Genomic DNA, 17425 nt, shown 5'->3' with positions numbered 1-17425 from the left:
TATAAATCTTGATTTACATGTATATAAACCTGACAGAAACTAACATTTTTATACATAGATCTTTTCTCATCTACCATCAAAAACTCGCAATAATTACAATCTAAGCATTTAAACATTCCATTTTTAACTTCATTTTTCTTATAATATAACTTACTTTGAAAAATATTCTTAAAAGTTTTCCCTTCTTGTTTATAAAACAGGAGCTTCCCCCACCACTTTTTTTCACTTCAGGAAAACTAATTCGGATTCTTCAGTTTTCTTTTACAATATCTTTAATCCGTTTCCCATCTAAGAAATATCAAACTACCATTCCTATTTCATAATTTTTTAAATTTTTATTTAACTGCTTACCATTTCTATTAGTCTCATTATTACAGTTATTAATCCGATAATGTCTCATGTCTTCAAACTTCTTTTTTTATTAATTATTTTGGGTAGCCCCTTAAAACTAACTTGGAAGAAAATGAAGTTCCTTCTTTAATAAATAAATTATCACAGTCAAGTCACTAACTCTTTTCAACTGTCCTTTAACTGTATTATTTTTCATACTAATGGAGTGCATACCTCCATATTTCAAATCAGTATTATTTTGTGCCTCTTTTTTATATACCTTAGTACTTCACTTAGCATTCTCTTTATAACTTAAACATCTGAAAAAATACTTTTTTTAAGGTCATAAAAATAAGTGAAATTTAAATAACTGCAGGCATTATTCACATACTGAATAAAACATAATTCATCTAGACTTCCCCTCCAAATAGAAAGAAGTCATCAATAAATCATTCATAAAATAATTTTTTATAAAATCACTACTAATAATAAAGTCTTTCTCGCAAGCAATCAAAAACATTTGCATAACTGGGATCCATGGCTGCTCTCATTGGCTGCCCTACTAAGTTGCTGAAAGAATGAACCATTAAACTCAAAGAAATTATAAGTCAGAATAACATCAAGCAGCTCTAAAACAAATCATTTCACTGGAAAACAGCTTCTAACTTAATAAATCCATTATAACAAAATCAGCACCGGTATCATAGATTACAGCAATTTAATATCCATGGTTACCAAAAAAAATCTGTCACATTCAGTTATCCCCGAAAGAGATTGAAGCACTAGAGTAGGCTATTCTGATTTAATTGCTGCAAATTAATTATGCAAGTGTCTTTAATTATGTTGTGTATAAAATGATTTGGCATGTTTTTTTCATATATACAATATATTAATTTCAACAGTTGCAATACAGTCCGACATACAGGTGTATTTCTTTTCTGTCCAGCAGGACCCACTGCTGGTACATTTTTAATACAGGCAGCTTTACAAATACATTTTCAATGCAAGCACCTGTACAAATCAGTTTGATATACAAATGACATATAATACTTTACAAAACTCTAGCTAGCTATTTTGGTATACAGTACACATTTGCTGCCCTACATTCTCCTGGCATAGCTGGCAACACCTCACATGATCATAGTAGTTTTGACATTAACTTGGAAAGAAAAGTGTGCACATTGCCAGTGACAGTGTGTATTATATTGCGTATACAGATAAATACATCAAGTAACATCAGAGAATGTATAATGGAAATTTCACTGACTGTGCACACTAAACCAACAATAAGGAAAAGTACAAGGTAATATCAGTAGTCTGAGAAGTAACAAGACAGACAACTGCATTGTTATGTAAAGAGCTCTCTGAAATAAATTACTTGGTGGATAAAAAGACCATTTGCTTGTAGATATATCAACAGCTGTGAGTAGCCAATACGAATTCTAATAAACACAGCAGAGCACAGTGCCCCCATCCTTGTCTACCTACACCAAATAAATACTGGAAAAGTACCCCTACTACAGTGGCGCCCTAGGTGGCCGCCAAGTTGGCCTATGCCTAAGGCCAGCTATGACTTGTACTCCTGCATGTTAAGGATACAAGCATTCTGTAACACTGACTGTAAAAGTGTTACTCAGATGACATGAATAAGAAAGGAAATGAGGGAACACTTATCGGCATACCACACAAAGTTCTGATTTCTATTATAATGCATAGCTTACTAATTAACTTAACCTTGCAGGGCAGGAAATATAACACTGTCTTACTGAGGGAAGGAAAATAAGAGGAGTAACTTGAGAAAGAACTGAAGCACACAAAAGCTGCATCTCCCCAAAAAGTCTTCTCAGCAATGAGTTGATATTTCTGATACTTTTTTTCATAGAAAGTGTAACACATTAGTAGGAAAAACATTTGCACGATGCACTGCAGAAGTGTATGTGATACTAGTACTGAGGCCTCTCAAAATTAGCACTGGTTCTCTGTTCTTCCATTCTAAGTGAATGGAACCGAGATGCGACAGTCGAGCCATGGGCATTAATGCAGTGCACTATGGGGAAGATTTAGCTTTAGAAGAAAGCAAGCTCTGATCAGGATATCTGGCCGCAGAAGGACACTGAGGATTACAAACACAAGAAAATTAGTAGTGACTACTACGTTCTGATGAATACGTGTTAGTCAGTAATGTGTAGAAATTCAAGAGAAGATTATATAAAAAATGTATGTACTCACCACAACATTCCATCTGTGTTGTCCATTTTCATTCTTCTTCAGCTGTTGGGTTTGGATCCGATCCCTTGGATCCAACTTGGCCGTTACTAAAGCTTGTGGTAACTAAAAAGCTCTCTAGCTTCTCCCCTACCCATAATGACCAGCCACAATTACCTTAGGTCTTGTTTGCTGCCTTAGTAGAAAGTAAAAGATGGAAATTACTATGGAGAAGCTATATCTGGAGCTTATATAAATAAGGACATATGTCCACTAAGCACCCATTCTTCCAGAAGCCTTAAGGATTGGGGTTGGTGGGAGAGGAACTGAGGAAGAATGAATATGGACAACACAGATGGAATGTTATGGCGAGTACATAACTTCTTTATCTAATATTGTCAACTTTAATTCTGTCCTCAACTGCTGGGACACAGTCCTCAGCTACCTAATTTCTAGGGCGCACTCAAGGATGGATGCCCTTCCTCTGGAGACCAGATCTAATTTGTAGAGAATAATAAAGGTATGTGGAGTAGCAGCTGCTGCACAAATTTCATCTATGGACACTCTGGATTGAAAAACTGAGGAAGTTGCCATGGATATGGTGGAGTAGGCTCAAACAGGTTTTATCAAAGCAATGCCCAATTTGTTATACACAAAAGAAATGCAATTTATCTACTTTCACAGCTTAACTTTGATAACTGTTTTACCCTATGTTGGCCCCACATATGAAACAATTAATCAGAGTTTCTGTTTTTGATCCTACGTAAGTAACGTAATCGTCTATGAACATCCAATAAATGTAATATGCATTTTCTTTTCTTACAAATTTTGGGAAAGAATACTGATAGACTGATCGATATTGGATTCTGACACCACCACTGTAAGAAAAGACGGGTTGGTACATAAGGTAACTCTGTCTTTAAGAAAAATCAAGTACAGAGGTTTCGAACACAATGCTTGGACCTCAGTAATTCTTCTGGCTGAGGTAATGGTCACTAAGAAAATTGTCTTCTATGAAAGGTATCCGAGTCTACATGTAGCTCAGGGTTCAAAAGGGGATTTTGTAAGACTGCAGCACAAGATCAAGTTCCCAAGGGGGGGGGTAGGATCTGTCAAAAGTGGCCTTAAGAATAGAGTGCCCTTTAAAAAGGCTTTGTTCAACTTATGGAACACTAAAGAACCACCATCTACTCCAGAATGAAAATTGCAAATTGCTGCCAACTGCACTTTAACAACAGAAGAACTTACTCCCTCTTCAAAAAGATGTGCTAGAATTTTATAGTAATTATTAATGGGAGCAGAGAAAGGTTCAAGGTTATGATTTTGAGCCCAATTGCATGAAGGATCAGAGTAGAGAGCATAGGTTGTCTGGCTATTAATGGAACTGGAGGAACCAGGAAGTCAACCTGAGTTTCACCATGTCGGGATGCATCATACCTGCTGGATGAGAAAGGAGGTCCAGAGTTGGATCCACAACCCAAGGTGGTTGGAATTAAGTGAGGCCAAAGGAAGGGTAACCAAATCTGTTGAGGCCAATAACAGGCAATGACTACGACCTTGCTCTTCAACCTTGCAGCTTTCTGAAGAAATTTGGAATTAATGGAGTGGGAGGATACTCAATGGAGACAGTGGGGCAAATTGTGAAGCAGTGTTTCCCTCGGAGATTCCCAGTGAAGGGATTAGGGCAAAGTAGCTGCTGCATTTGCTGTTCAGTGGGGATGAAAATAGATTGCAGCAAGGCTGGCCCCACTGTTGAAAGACTGTATTTGCAATCTTTTTGTTGAGGGACCATTCTTGAGGTAGAACACTGCACCTGCTTAACTTGTCTGCTATCGCACTGGATTTCCCTGGAAAGTACATTGCTAAAAGAAAGCGGATGGAAGAGATCACCCTCACTGCCACACTCAGAGGTTCTTGACACAGTAGGTAGGATTTGGTTCCTACCGGTTTGTTGATGTACCAGAAGACCAACATATTGCCCGACTGTATTGCAACTGTCCCCAAAGGGAGAATTTTCTGAAATGCCTGCAATATTAACTGCAATGCTCTTCTCTCCAAGACATTTACATGCAAACTGGCCTCCTCGGGGGACCAGATGCCTTGGACAATCTTCCCCATATAATTCCCAGCCTCCACCCTAGCTGGGAAGTGTCTGTGGTCACTATGGCCTTGGGTTGAGGGAGAATGAACAGATGACCTTGTAGAACCTGGTCTGAATGAATCTTCCATTTCAGATCTCTCTTGCAGATATGAGTGATTCTTATCCTGCACAACATAGGTTGATAAAGAACTGACCACTTAGCAACTAACAGCCATTGAAGAATTCTCATATAAAACCTTGCAAGTGGTATCGACATTACTGCTGCTGCCATCAATCCCAGAGCCTGAAGAACCAGTCAGGCTGAAATTGAGGTGCTGCAGATCATCTTTTTGACTTGAAGTCTTATGGTCTGAACTCTGAGTAACAAAAGGGAAGCAATGGTTGTCTTTGTATTGAGAACTGCTCCTCTAAACTCTAATAACTGAGCTGGTTGCATATGGGATTTGTCGTAGTTTATGGTTATCCCCAGAACTGAGCAAGTCTTGAGAACCTGATCTCTTACACATATGAGTTGATGCCTGGCTGGAGCAGTAATGAGTCAGACGTCTGGATATGGAAACACTCGGAATCCTTGCAATCTCAGGTGGGCTGCTACTACTGCCATGCACTTAGTAAACACCCTGGGGGCTGTGGTGAGTTCAAAGGGCAGTGCTCTGAATTGATGATGACTGGCTCCCAGCCGGAAGAGTGAGTATCTTCTGGACTGTGTGTTCATCTTTGTGGCAGTAAGTGTTCTGAAGGTTTATAGAGCACATCCAGTCATTCCTACCCAAAAAGGGGAGAATGGACTGAACCTGAGACCATCCAAAACTTGATTCTTCTAACTGTCTTGTTTAATTTGGAAAGAATCAGGATTGGTGTCCAGTCCCCTGTTTTCTTTGGCACCAAAAAAACCTTGAATAAGTTCTGGATACTATCTGGTCTGGTGGGACCTCTCTTCAATGACTCTCTTCTAGCAACCTTTGTATTTCAATTGCTGCTTGTTCCCTCTGACTGGGTGGAACATTGGCGATTTCCTTGGGATTGGGGAGAAAGGGAAAAGGGCATAATATATACTCCGGAAATAATCCTCTGCATCGCACCTAGTAAGCTACTAGAGCTAGATAGCACATATATGCAAGTTGCTGAGTATATGCAAGATTAGTGCCATTTTGTATAGTCAGAGTGAATTGCAGGCATGAATGGGGATGCACGTGCAAGTGTGTTTGAAGTAGTCAGTCAGTAAGTTAGCATAAATACACGTTTCAGTTGAGCACTTGATGTGTTTATGTACAATAAACAATTTGAATCCATCACAGTGCCTCAGTGCCTCATGAATACAAGAGACGTGCGACATGGTGTCAGAATGGAATGCAAAGTGAAGCAACTCACAAACCATGAGGCATGAAGTTAGAAGAGGAGCAATATACAGCAGCCAACTCGCAAACAGGTCAGTGGTTATTCAAAGGTACTTAAACTTGTTTAAATTATTTTTCAGTCACCAAATAAGTAGTGAACCATTCAAAATGTTCAAAACAATTACAGAGATAAACAAAAATGTCCAAAATTGCGACGTACTGATAAAAGAATTTGAAATAAATACAAAAGTGCCTGAAATAATTTCTGAAGTGTTAAGATGCAAGAAAAGGCTAAAAATGACCACATTTTTTCACAATGTACTACTTTTTCACATTAACTGAAACTTAGAGGTATCTGAAATGTCTAAAGTGTTTGCAGTGTTAAAAGTGAAGCCTTTTCAGAGATATTGTGCATTTTAGAATAATTACAAGTACCTAGTCTACGCTTATATTTAAACGGATTTCGTTGTTATGGAAGAGGGATTTCGTAGAAATGGAACACTGCTTCTTGATAATATTGTGAGTGTTTGAGTACGAATATATTTTCATACTGGCTGCATTTTTTGATAGACACACACATACAAAGGCATTCATATTTCTTAATTTAGCTAGCTCAGAAGTCATTGAGAAGCAATGTTCATTTGTGTATGTATCTGCTACGTATGACGGGGAGAGGGAGTACCACCATACTGTGATACAGGCTGAAATGTGGGAAGACCCTGAATGCTTAAAATGTAAATTTAGAGAAATGTGCAACCCTCAAATGAATATTACAATGGAAAGGGCACATGTTTTACATAAGAAATCAAAAGCTTGGTGAAACTATAGCAGCATATATTACCGACTTAATAAATAACGCAAAAACTTGCAGATTTGGTGATTTACGAGATGAGTTGATAAAAAACAGGCTTGTGTGTGGTGCTAATGATGCAGTGAAAAGGATTTTGCTTCATGACAGTGATTTAACGTTGAGCAAAGCCATAGAGATTTATAAAATATATCAGCTTACAGAAAAGCATATGAATCTTTACAAATTGGAAAAACATGCATGCAGTGTCTGCCAGTGTGAATGTTGGTAGTGCACAACATAAAGCTAAGATGAAAAACAGATATAAACCGAAGCATGTGGCAGCTTCTAACACTAACTATAAACTAAATAGGGCCACAACAAAAAGTCTTATTGTTAACCGTTGTAATTGTGGATGCAGTCATGAACCTAAACAAGAGAAGTGCTTAGATTCTGGTCAGCAGTGTCATAAATGTAAAGTGGAATAATTTCAAAAGGCTTTGCAAATCTAAAGTGGCACATACTTTTATTAAAACACAGCATACGAAGAAGCAAGTAGATCAGATAGAGAGCAGAGATCAAACTTTCTATGTTGATGGTGTCTCTAAATAATGAGACAGCTAACACAGTAGATTAATCGGGGGTCTATATTACCACATTGAAAACCCAAGTCAGCGAATGCCTGTTTGCAGAATACTAAACAGCAATCTGTCATTTCTGCGAATGGCCGCTTCAGCAAATTTTTTCCTAGGAAAAAAAATGTTTGGCCAAGTAGAAGGAAATTATTCCCAATCTATCAAAGTGGGGGGCTGTGCCCCCATAACCCCCCATCTAAATATATCAGCTCCAAGATCACACTACAGTGTGGAAAAGGGCAAATTCACGACGATGGCCAAGAGATATTTTCCCCTAGGAAAAAATTATCTGCAGTGGCCGTTCGCAGAAATGACAGTTTGCTGTTAATTGGTCGGCAAACAGGCATTTGCTGACTTGGGTTTTGATGTGATAATATAGACCCAATTATCAGCTGGAAGCAGAGTGTGAAATATTTTGTACCGTTTGGATTAATGGGAAACCTGTACAGCTTAAAGTAGACACTGGATCAAAGTGCAATGTTGTATTAGCACAAATGTTTGCCAAAGTAAAAACTGGTGAGAACAAGTGTGCAAAACTAGCTGCGTATGTTGAAGAGATTCAAACTGATGGTGCAATAGTTCTCACATGCCATTCAGCTGAGAACAGCTATGACTTGCAGTTTTATGTAGTCAAAAGACACGTGGAGTCACTGTTAAGTCTCAAGGACAGTTAGAGAATGGTACTGATTTCATTTAATAGAGAGGTCCACCATACAAGTCTGAACAATACTTCTACACAGAATATTTTTTGTGAATATGTTGATATTTTCACAGACAAACTTGGCAAACTTCCAGTCACATACTCCATGAAGTTAAACCATGAAGTAAGCCCAGTTGTCAGACCAGCAAGGAAGGTTCCGGTAGCAATGCACAGCAAAGTAAAAGCAGAACCTGACAAAGTAGTGAATTTTGGTGTTCTTACTTCAGTGAAAGAATCAAAGAAATGTATATCCTCTATGGTCGTAGCTTATAAGAAATTCTCAGATGATATTCGAATATGTATTGATCCAAGAGAGTTAAAGCACTTAAAAGTCCTTATTATCCGATGCGCCCGTAGTAGTAGTAGCCACTCTCATGCCTAATGCCACTGTTTTTTCGGTCTTCGATGCAAAAGTTCCTTTTGGCAAATTTCACTGGATCACAAATCTTCATTGTTAACCACTTTCAGTACATTTGGTAGATTGAGTTTTTTGACAATGCCATTTGGGATAAATTCTGCCACTGAAGTATTTCAACCTGCAATGGAACAAATTTTTCAGGTCATCCATATGCTATTATAGTAGATGACACTATTGTCAGAGGTAATGGTGAAGACTGACGTCCAGACAATACCCCACAGGACTGCCAACAATAATGCAACATCCCTTACTATCCTGTGTTACTAAGGGGCTTCAATCCTCACTTATGACTCCAATACACCACCATCATTTAAAACGGAAGTAATATTTCACAATTTTTCCCTAACAGCACAACAGGAACATGTACTATGACCTGGGACAGGACTGTATACTTCTCTCTACCACAAATGTAACTCCTTATTACACACTTCAGAGCAATGTTTCCCAGTTTAAGACCTCTGATACACTCACACTTAAATAAATTAAATCTCAAACATCCAAACACTTCTGGGAAAGCCTGACACAGATAACCAGCTGTGCCCCTTTCCCAAACTAATACAGTAACACATCACCACTAATCAGAGATAGTCTACATGCCCTTTTAAAGGGGTATCCAATTATAAAAATTAGATATTAAAACAACTGGTATCAAATGGCCTTAAGCAACCATGCTTTCAGAGTGGCCCGGGAATTATCAAAGCAGGTATAAGCACTCTCAAATCACCAAAGAAAACACTGATTGACCAGCCACAATTAGAAGTTATGTCCTTACCATAACGTTCCATGTGGAGTGTTCATCTCGCCTTTGTTCTTACACCTGGGTTCGGAGCCTATCCTCGGCTCAGTGTCGGCCGCTTGCAAGCTCTGCATCGAGAAGAAGCTCGAGATCAACCTAACTCCCACAATCCCCCTCTGCCTTTACCTCAGATCTAGTTTGCAAGCAAACCAGAAGTCAGAGAGAGAAACACACTCATGCAAAAACAACATAACTGCAAGAACACTTATACATATATATATATACATATGTACATACTATATACACAACAACTGCGAATGCAGAAGCAGAATAAACCAAACCAGGCACCAAACTGTACGTTCTTCCTGAGGGTGGGAATGTAAGAACAAAGGCGAGATGAACACTCCACATGGAACGTTATGGTAAGGACATAACTTCTAAATGTGAGTGTGTTCGATCTCGCCGTTTGTTCTTACACATGGGTAGCGTCCCTAGCTCCATGTTCCTGAGGAACTCACGGGAGAACGTTCTTGAGCAAGTGGAACCAAAGGTTGCCCTGTCCCTAGAAACCCTGTCCACCTTGTAATGAGAAATGAATGTATGTGGTTTAGACCAAGTGGCAGCTGCACAAATAGTGTCTAATGGTAAGCGAGCTGCATGAGCCAGGGATGTAGATACTGATCTTGTAGAGTGCCCCTTGGGTTTGACAGGTAAAGTTTGTTCCGAAGTAGCATAAACAAATATAATGCAATCAGTTAGCCATTTGGAAAGGGTTCGTTTAGTAACTGCTACACCTTTCCTGCTGTCCGCAAAGGCTACAAAAAGTTGATCTGATTTCCTGTGATCCTTTGTTCTATCCAGGTAAAATCTAAGTTGTCTATGAACATCCAACTTGTGTAACATATACTCCAACTTATTGGAGTGATTTTTGAAAAAGGTAGGGAGTTCAATGGATTGATTAATGTTATTAATAGAGCAAACTTTGGGGAGAAAGGATGGATTAGTGCGAAGAGATACTCTGTCAGAGTGAAAGATCAGATAAGGGTGTTTAATAGAAAGAGCCTGAAGCTCTGACACCTGCCTAGCCGATGTAATGGCCACCAAAAGAGGGTCTTCCACGACAAATACTTCAATGGACAAGAGGAGGCTGGTTCAAACAGAGGTAACATCAATTTAGACAATAAAAGGTTCAGATTCCAAGGAGATGTAGGAGTTCTAACTGGTGGTCTAATATGGAAAGATCCTTTTAAAAAGGCCTTACAAAGTCTGTGAGCCATAATAGGTGCCCCACATTCTTCCACATGAAAGTTGGAAATGGCAGCCAATTGCACTCTTAAAGTGGCAGGAGAAGCTCCTTGGTGGAACAATTCTGTTAAAAACTCCAAGATCTTGTTTAATGGAGCTATAACAGGGTCCAAATGCTGTGTATTTGCCCAGAAAACAAAGCGCTTCCATTTACTAGTGTAGGTCTTTGTAGTGGAAGCTTTATGAGAAGCCACTAGTATATTCTGAACTGCAGGTGAAAGAAGATCAGGCCTGGCTAAGTAGGGAAGCGGAGCAGCCAAGCTGCTAGATGGAGTGACAAGAGCGAGGGGTGGGGAGCCCCTGACGAGTGGGTCAGTAGATCTGGCTCCGGGTCCAGGATCCAGGGTCCCCGAATGCGGTGTGCCAGAAGAAAGGGAAACCAGATTTGACGAGGCCAGAATGGGGCAATGAGGATAATCGTCCTTTGCAGGTTGTTGGCTTTCTGCAGAAACTTTAAAATCAGGGGAAAGGGAGGAAAAGCGTACAGGAGACCCGGGGGCCAATCGTGAACTAGCACGTCCCTGGGGACTTCCCCTTCAGGGGGTAATAGGGCAAAGTAGCTCCTGCATTTGGCGTTCATTGGAGACGCAAAAAGATCGCAGGAAGGCTGGCCCCACTTGCGAAAAATCTTCTTCGCAACTGACTGTTTGAGGGACCACTCGTGAGGCAACAGGATTGCTCTGCTCAGCCTGTCGGCTATGACGTTGGATAACCCCGGGATGTGCGTTGCAATCAGAAAGCGACCCGTGGACTCCGCCCATTGCCAGATTCTCATGGCCTCTCTGCATAGCTGATAAGACTTGGTTCCCCCTTGTTTGTTTATGTACCAGACTACAGACATGTTGTCCGTCTGAACTGCAATAGTCCCTAGAGGAAGAAGGGGAGCAAAGTGTTGCAACGCTAGAAACACTGCCCTCAACTCTAGAACATTGATGTGCAGATTGTACTCTAAATTGGTCCATTCGCCTTGGACTGTCTGTCCCTGAAAGATGCCCCCCCACCCTATCAGGGAAGCGTCCGTGGTCACCGTGAGCTGTCGTGGGTAGCACAAATGGTCTTCCGCTGGAAAGGTTGCAAGTCCGAAGCCACCAGGCTAGGTGTGATTTGCATGTGTTTGTGATCAGAATTTCGTGTGTCAGAGGTAGCTGTTGGAACGACCATTGTGCAAACAGTAGCCATTGTAGAACTCTCATGTGCAGTCTTCCCAATAGTATCGCAATGAGAGAAGCTGCCATGAGACCCAAAACCTTCAGAACCAGTTTTGCTGGGGATTTTCTGGATGACAGAAGAAGAGATATGTGGCTTTGTAGTGAGACTATCCTTTCTGGAGGAAGTCTTAGAATTAAATGATGCGTATCCAATTCTGCTCCTATGAATGAGATATGCTGTGATGGCTGTAGTGAAGATTTTTCGAAATTTAAGGAAATTCCGAGATGAACACAAAGCTGTAGCGTGCAATCCCTGGCCTGAATCAGTTGACGCTGGGTGGTGGCAGAAAGGAGCCAGTCGTCCAGATACGGAAACACCTGGAATCCCAGGCGCCTCAGGTGAGACGCCACCACTGCCATGCATTTGGTGAAAACCCTGGGGGCTGAGGTCAAACCAAAGGGCAGGGCTCGAAACTGAAAGTGGCTGGCTCCCAGCCGGAAGCGCAAGTGATCCCTGGACGCCCTGGCCATTTTGATGTGGTAGTATGCGTCCTTCAGATCTATTGAGCACATCCAGTTGTCCTTCTGTAAAAATGGAAGGATCGATTGAAGCGTGACCATTCGGAACTTTTCTTTCTTGACGAAGGTATTGAGGTTGCTTAGGTCCAGAATCGGCCTCCAGTCCCCCGTCTTGTTTGGAACTAAAAAAACCCTTGAGTAAGTTCCGAATCCTCTTTGGTCCGCTGGGACTGGTTGGATGACTTTTTTCTAGCAGCTTTGAAATTTCTATAGCTGCAGGGTCTCGCAGATGGGGCGGCACATCTGGGAGTCTTCTCTTTGGAATTGGGGGCAATAGGAAGGGTATTCTGTAGCCTCTGGTAACAACGCTTTTTACCCAGTTGTCTGATGTAAGATTTTGCCAGGCCTGAGGGTATAAAGCTAAGCGACCCCCGACTGCCTCCAGAGCAGGACAGTCGGGCCTCCTCTCAGGAGTGCTGGAAAGGTTTTCCAGGGGGTGTATCCCTGTCACCTTGGTTTTGCGGTCCCCCTCTGCCGCCAGGGTGGCGTCTTCCACCTCTGCCCCCTCCTCTGCCTCTAGAAGGGGCATCACCCTGTGTGCCTGGGAAAGATCCTTGGGGTTTTCGAAACCACATTTTTCCACCACGTTGCCCTTTGGGGTACGGTCTGGATGGGGTGGAAAAACGGACTCCGACAGCAGACAGAGTCTTTCCCTCCTGCTCACACCGGGTAAGGGTCTCCTTTACTTTGGGGCCAAAGAGAGTGGCACCATCAAATGGGGCGTTAGTAAAGGAAGACTTGAAGGCTTCCGCAAATGAACATAAGCGCATCCAGGATTGTCTACGAAGAGCAATCGCTGAAGCTGCTGCCCTACTCGATCCTTCGGCTGCATATGAGATCAGCCTCATGGATGAGTTTACAATGGATGTAAGGGTATTGAGATGTGCTGTAACTTTTTCTGAAATAGCAGCATCTGTAGTACCCTGGAGGGTATCTCCCAACTCTTTGATTAGATCCCTCTGTAGCCGTGTGAAGTGGGTCAAATAGTTCAGGGATCGCATAGAAAAAGCCGCTGAACTAAAAATGTGCTTCCCATACCTGTCCATAGTCCTAGAATCTCTGTTAGGCGGATGGACAGATGAGGAAGATTTAGACATCTCCTTCTTCGTGGCCGCTGCCACCACCATAGCGTCCACTGGCACTCCCTTTGTCAGATAAGCCTTATCCTGAGGGGCAGTAATAAATTTGTTAGGCTTTCTAGGGACTGGCTCCACCGTGTCAGGCGTCTCCCACGCCCTTTGAGCAATCAGCTCCATTAACTCATCGAAGGGTGGAGTGACCCAGGAGGAGGAAGGGCGAGCACCGAATGCCTTCAGCAAAACTGACTCATCCTCAGAAGGGGGGAGGGCTTGCCAATCACCTCTCTGCTTTAGGATCTCCAGGATGTCAGAAAAAGAGACATCCTCTGAGGGTGACTTTGGGGACCCTTCTGACTCATCTAAGTCAGTGTCCGATGTCAATGATTCTTGTGGAGAATCTAAGTGTCTCCTCTTACACAATCTTTTCCTCGGAACTTCTTCGGTGGGAGCATCCGAAGAAGCCTCCGAGGAAGAGGGGGCACCCTCTAGGGGTGGTTGAGACACAGGTGCTCGACGCTTAGATGTAGCCGTGGGTGCAGAGGAGGATAACGGTCCTTTATGGGGAGGAGAAGCTGTTTCTACTGATGTGGTTGTCTGGGTAGACAACACCTTCCTCATGAGGTCGAAGGCCCCCGGGTCCCGAGTCGAGGTATCTCCCGGTTCCGAGGAAATGGGAAGAATCCCCGAGACAGGCACCGAAGGCATCGACCCAGAGGACGGAGCCGAGTCGATCCGAGCCGAGGCCCCGAGAGGGAGCGTCGGGACCGAAACATCGGTCCGACTCTCGGTCCCGGAACCAAGGATGGATCTTCGGCTCTGAGACTCCGGTACCAGATCCGACGGAGTCGAGGTGAACGGGGCCGACCGAGAGAAGGACGGTTCTGACACTGAGGGCTCCACAATCAGCAGATCAGCCTCTTCCGGCTCCGAAGACTGGATAGGTTTCGGAGGAGGAACAGATGGAGATAATGGAAGGCCTTCGAGTCTCAACACCAACTGGGAGGAGACAGAGATGAGCTTGGATAAGGCCGTATTCTCCATTAATTTCTGCACCACGCGGTCTACATCGGTGTCGGAGAGGGGTCTGGAAGAGCGCGTCAAAGGAATCGAAGACGGAGCCGACCTCAACAGTGTCGGTGGAGGGAGCTCCGTCACCGGTTCCAAGACTCGAGGCTCAGATACTGACAAAAGTTCAACACTCGGCCCCGAAGTCTGTGGAACCGGTGATCGAACTTTAACTGAAGAGCTCGGAGCCGATGACCTGGGCTCTGACGTCTTCGATTCCTTCGAGGATTTGTATGCCTGGTCTGATGCATCCAGAGCCTCTTGAAAGGTAGGTTTTAAAAGACCCCTATCCATAAGTTTCCTGCGCCTATCTGTCATGACCCTTCCACTGAAAGAATGACAAATTGAACAGTCTTCTTGCAGATGGAGAGGGCCAAGACAGTAGACGCAGGAACTATGATTATCAGTCACTGACATCTTTTGCCCACATTGGCAACGTTTAAAGCCAGACTTAGCTTTCTCAGACATCTTATTTATAGCTAACAAAGGTAAAGATAGTAAAATGTCAAGTCCAGTAGGTATGTCTAATCCAGAAACTTTAGTCAAATCCAGTAAAAAAGTCAATCCAGTAGTCAATCCAGTAAAAGGGTGGGGTTAGGCCCCGAGGGAAAACTCTAATAAAGTTTAAATAACTTTATATGGAACCGAGGATTCCTCGAAACACTATAAACACACACACACAGTCACTTAGATAATTTTTTAAAAGAAGAAATTCTTAAGAAATATAAGAAAAAATATAAATCTTAGCTTAAGGTTGCTCGAGCTCATCAAACTGATGCGAACGCTGCAGCGGCAAACTAGATCTGAGGTAAAGGCAGAGGGGGATTGTGGGAGTTAGGTTGATCTCGAGCTTCTTCGCGATGCAGAGCTTGCAAGCGGTCGACACGGAGCCGAGGATCGGCTCCGAACCCAGGTGTAAGAACAAACGGCGAGATCGAACACTCTCACATTGTAAGTTAACAAAAATATTTAATAATGAGCAAAATTATTAAAAAATATAAAACCGCAGTTGCCAATAAACAAACAGAACTCAATCACAAGGAAAATGAAATCAAAACTGAAGGACAGAAATCCAACATTTAGAAAAACTAACTGATTAATTATAATTGTCCTGACTAAAGAACACTGTCCTTGACCTAAACTAAATTATTACAACAAAGCAAAGGCATGCGTACAGTTCTTGGCGAGTTCTTTTTTTGGGTATTCACTGCACAGTACAACTGTGAGCAACTGACAACTACAACTGGCTGTTAACTGGCAACAACTAAGTTTAACTGTCTTCAGCTGGCTCTTTTTTAGACTAGCTTAACTGTCAATTGTTCCAGCTCTAATTTCATTTCATATTGTGAAAATCAACCAACAGCTGTTTACTAAAGTTCCTGCCCGTCTTTCAGCCTCTGACAGTAACACACAGCAACTGTCACCATTCCAATGACATCGGCAGATCAGCTGATTCTGAGACCGTCTGCACTTAGAATCTTCTTCACAAGCATGTGCAGTTAGAAATGTAAAGAAATACTGTTCACATCTTTAAAACATTCTGTACAGATTATACATCAATATGTAAGAACGTATTTAAAATATCATAGCTAGTCATGCTGGCATATAATACACAGGTTAATCTGAAATTTATGTACAAAACCTCAGCCAGACATAACACAGATGTCTAATTTCTTCACAAAGACGGACATGACAGAAATCTCATGAAAAGACCATGCTCATGAAGTAAATCAAACTGAATCCTCAGAAGTCCAAATTCAAACTGAAAGAAGTTACTTATGTGGGTCATTTACCAGTTCTGGCTTACAACCAGATCTCTCTAAGCAAGCAGCAATTCTTAAGATGCCGGTTCCAGAAAATTTCACATATTTCCTTTTTCTTGGTATGGTCAACTATTTAGGAAAGTTCATCCCAGTCTTGAATGAGCTTTCAGCACAACTGCGTGAGCTGAAACGCAAAAATGTAAACTGGTCCTGGTTTTTGTGTAACAAAAAGCATTTGATGTTCTGAAACAGAAAACTGCCAGTCCACCCACACTGAGATATTATGATGTTCACAAACCTCAAACTCTTTCGTGGGATGCTTCAAAGTATGGTCTTGGTGCAGCATGTCTTCAAGAAGGCATACTAGCAGCTTATGCATTCAGAACTTTAACCTAAACTGAAATGCAGTATGCACAAATTGAAAAACAGCTTTTGGCAGTAATGTTCACATGTTCGAAGTCCACTGATTATATTTATGGAAAACAATTCAAATACAGACTGATCACCAAAATCTAGTTACAATCCTGAAAAAAAACAATACATACAACCCCAGCCAGCCTGCAATGCATTATATTAAAACTGCAACAGTACAATTTTAATATTGTCTATACAAAAGGCAAATATCTATAACTTGCTGATGCTTTGTCAAGAGCACCCAGACAAACAGAACAGCATGAAAATGAGAAAGCAGATTTTGAAGTCATGGAAGTCAGAAATTTTTCCTCATCACGTTTTCATGAACACAGAAATCATACAGCCTCAGACCCCATTCTTCAGAAGCTGAAACATTTCATCAGTCAAGGATGGCCAAGACTACAAACTAGTCTACCACTTGACATACAGAAGTAATTTATTTATAGAAATGAACTCAATGGAAGATGGAATCATAATGAAAGGTCCTAAAATGGTAATTCCTTCAGCATCACAACAGGACTATAACAACATTTTACATCGTGGTCACCCAGGTACTGATTCAACCAAAAAAGGACAAGAAGCACAGTATTTTGGCCTCCTACATCAAAAGATATAGAGAAGGAAATGTTAGCATGTTCAATTTGCAACAGTATTAAACTGCACCAACAAAAACAACCATTACAGCTAAACCAGATTAATGAATTACATTAATAACCAGTTGTTACAGATATTTTCAAATGGAATGGTGAGCATTACTTAGTGTTAAGTAGACTCTTAGTCGAATTTGTTTGACATTGACCTTCATCCTAACCCAACGTCTAGC

The 17425-nt window shown here is 41.7% G+C and overlaps 1 protein-coding gene across 1 annotated transcript in view; it reads right to left on the bottom strand.

The window, feature by feature from the left end:
- UBE2O (ubiquitin conjugating enzyme E2 O) overlaps nucleotides 1-17425 on the bottom strand; it is a 1895179-nt gene that overhangs the window by 527466 nt on the left and 1350288 nt on the right. The gene's annotated exons all lie outside the window — the stretch shown is intronic.

Source organism: Protopterus annectens, chromosome 12.part0 (genome assembly GCF_019279795.1).
Source record: "Protopterus annectens isolate FY-2018-M chromosome 12.part0, PAN1.0, whole genome shotgun sequence".
NCBI classification, from domain to species: domain Eukaryota; kingdom Metazoa; phylum Chordata; order Ceratodontiformes; family Protopteridae; genus Protopterus; species Protopterus annectens.
This window is presented reverse-complemented; position numbering and strand designations above follow the sequence as displayed.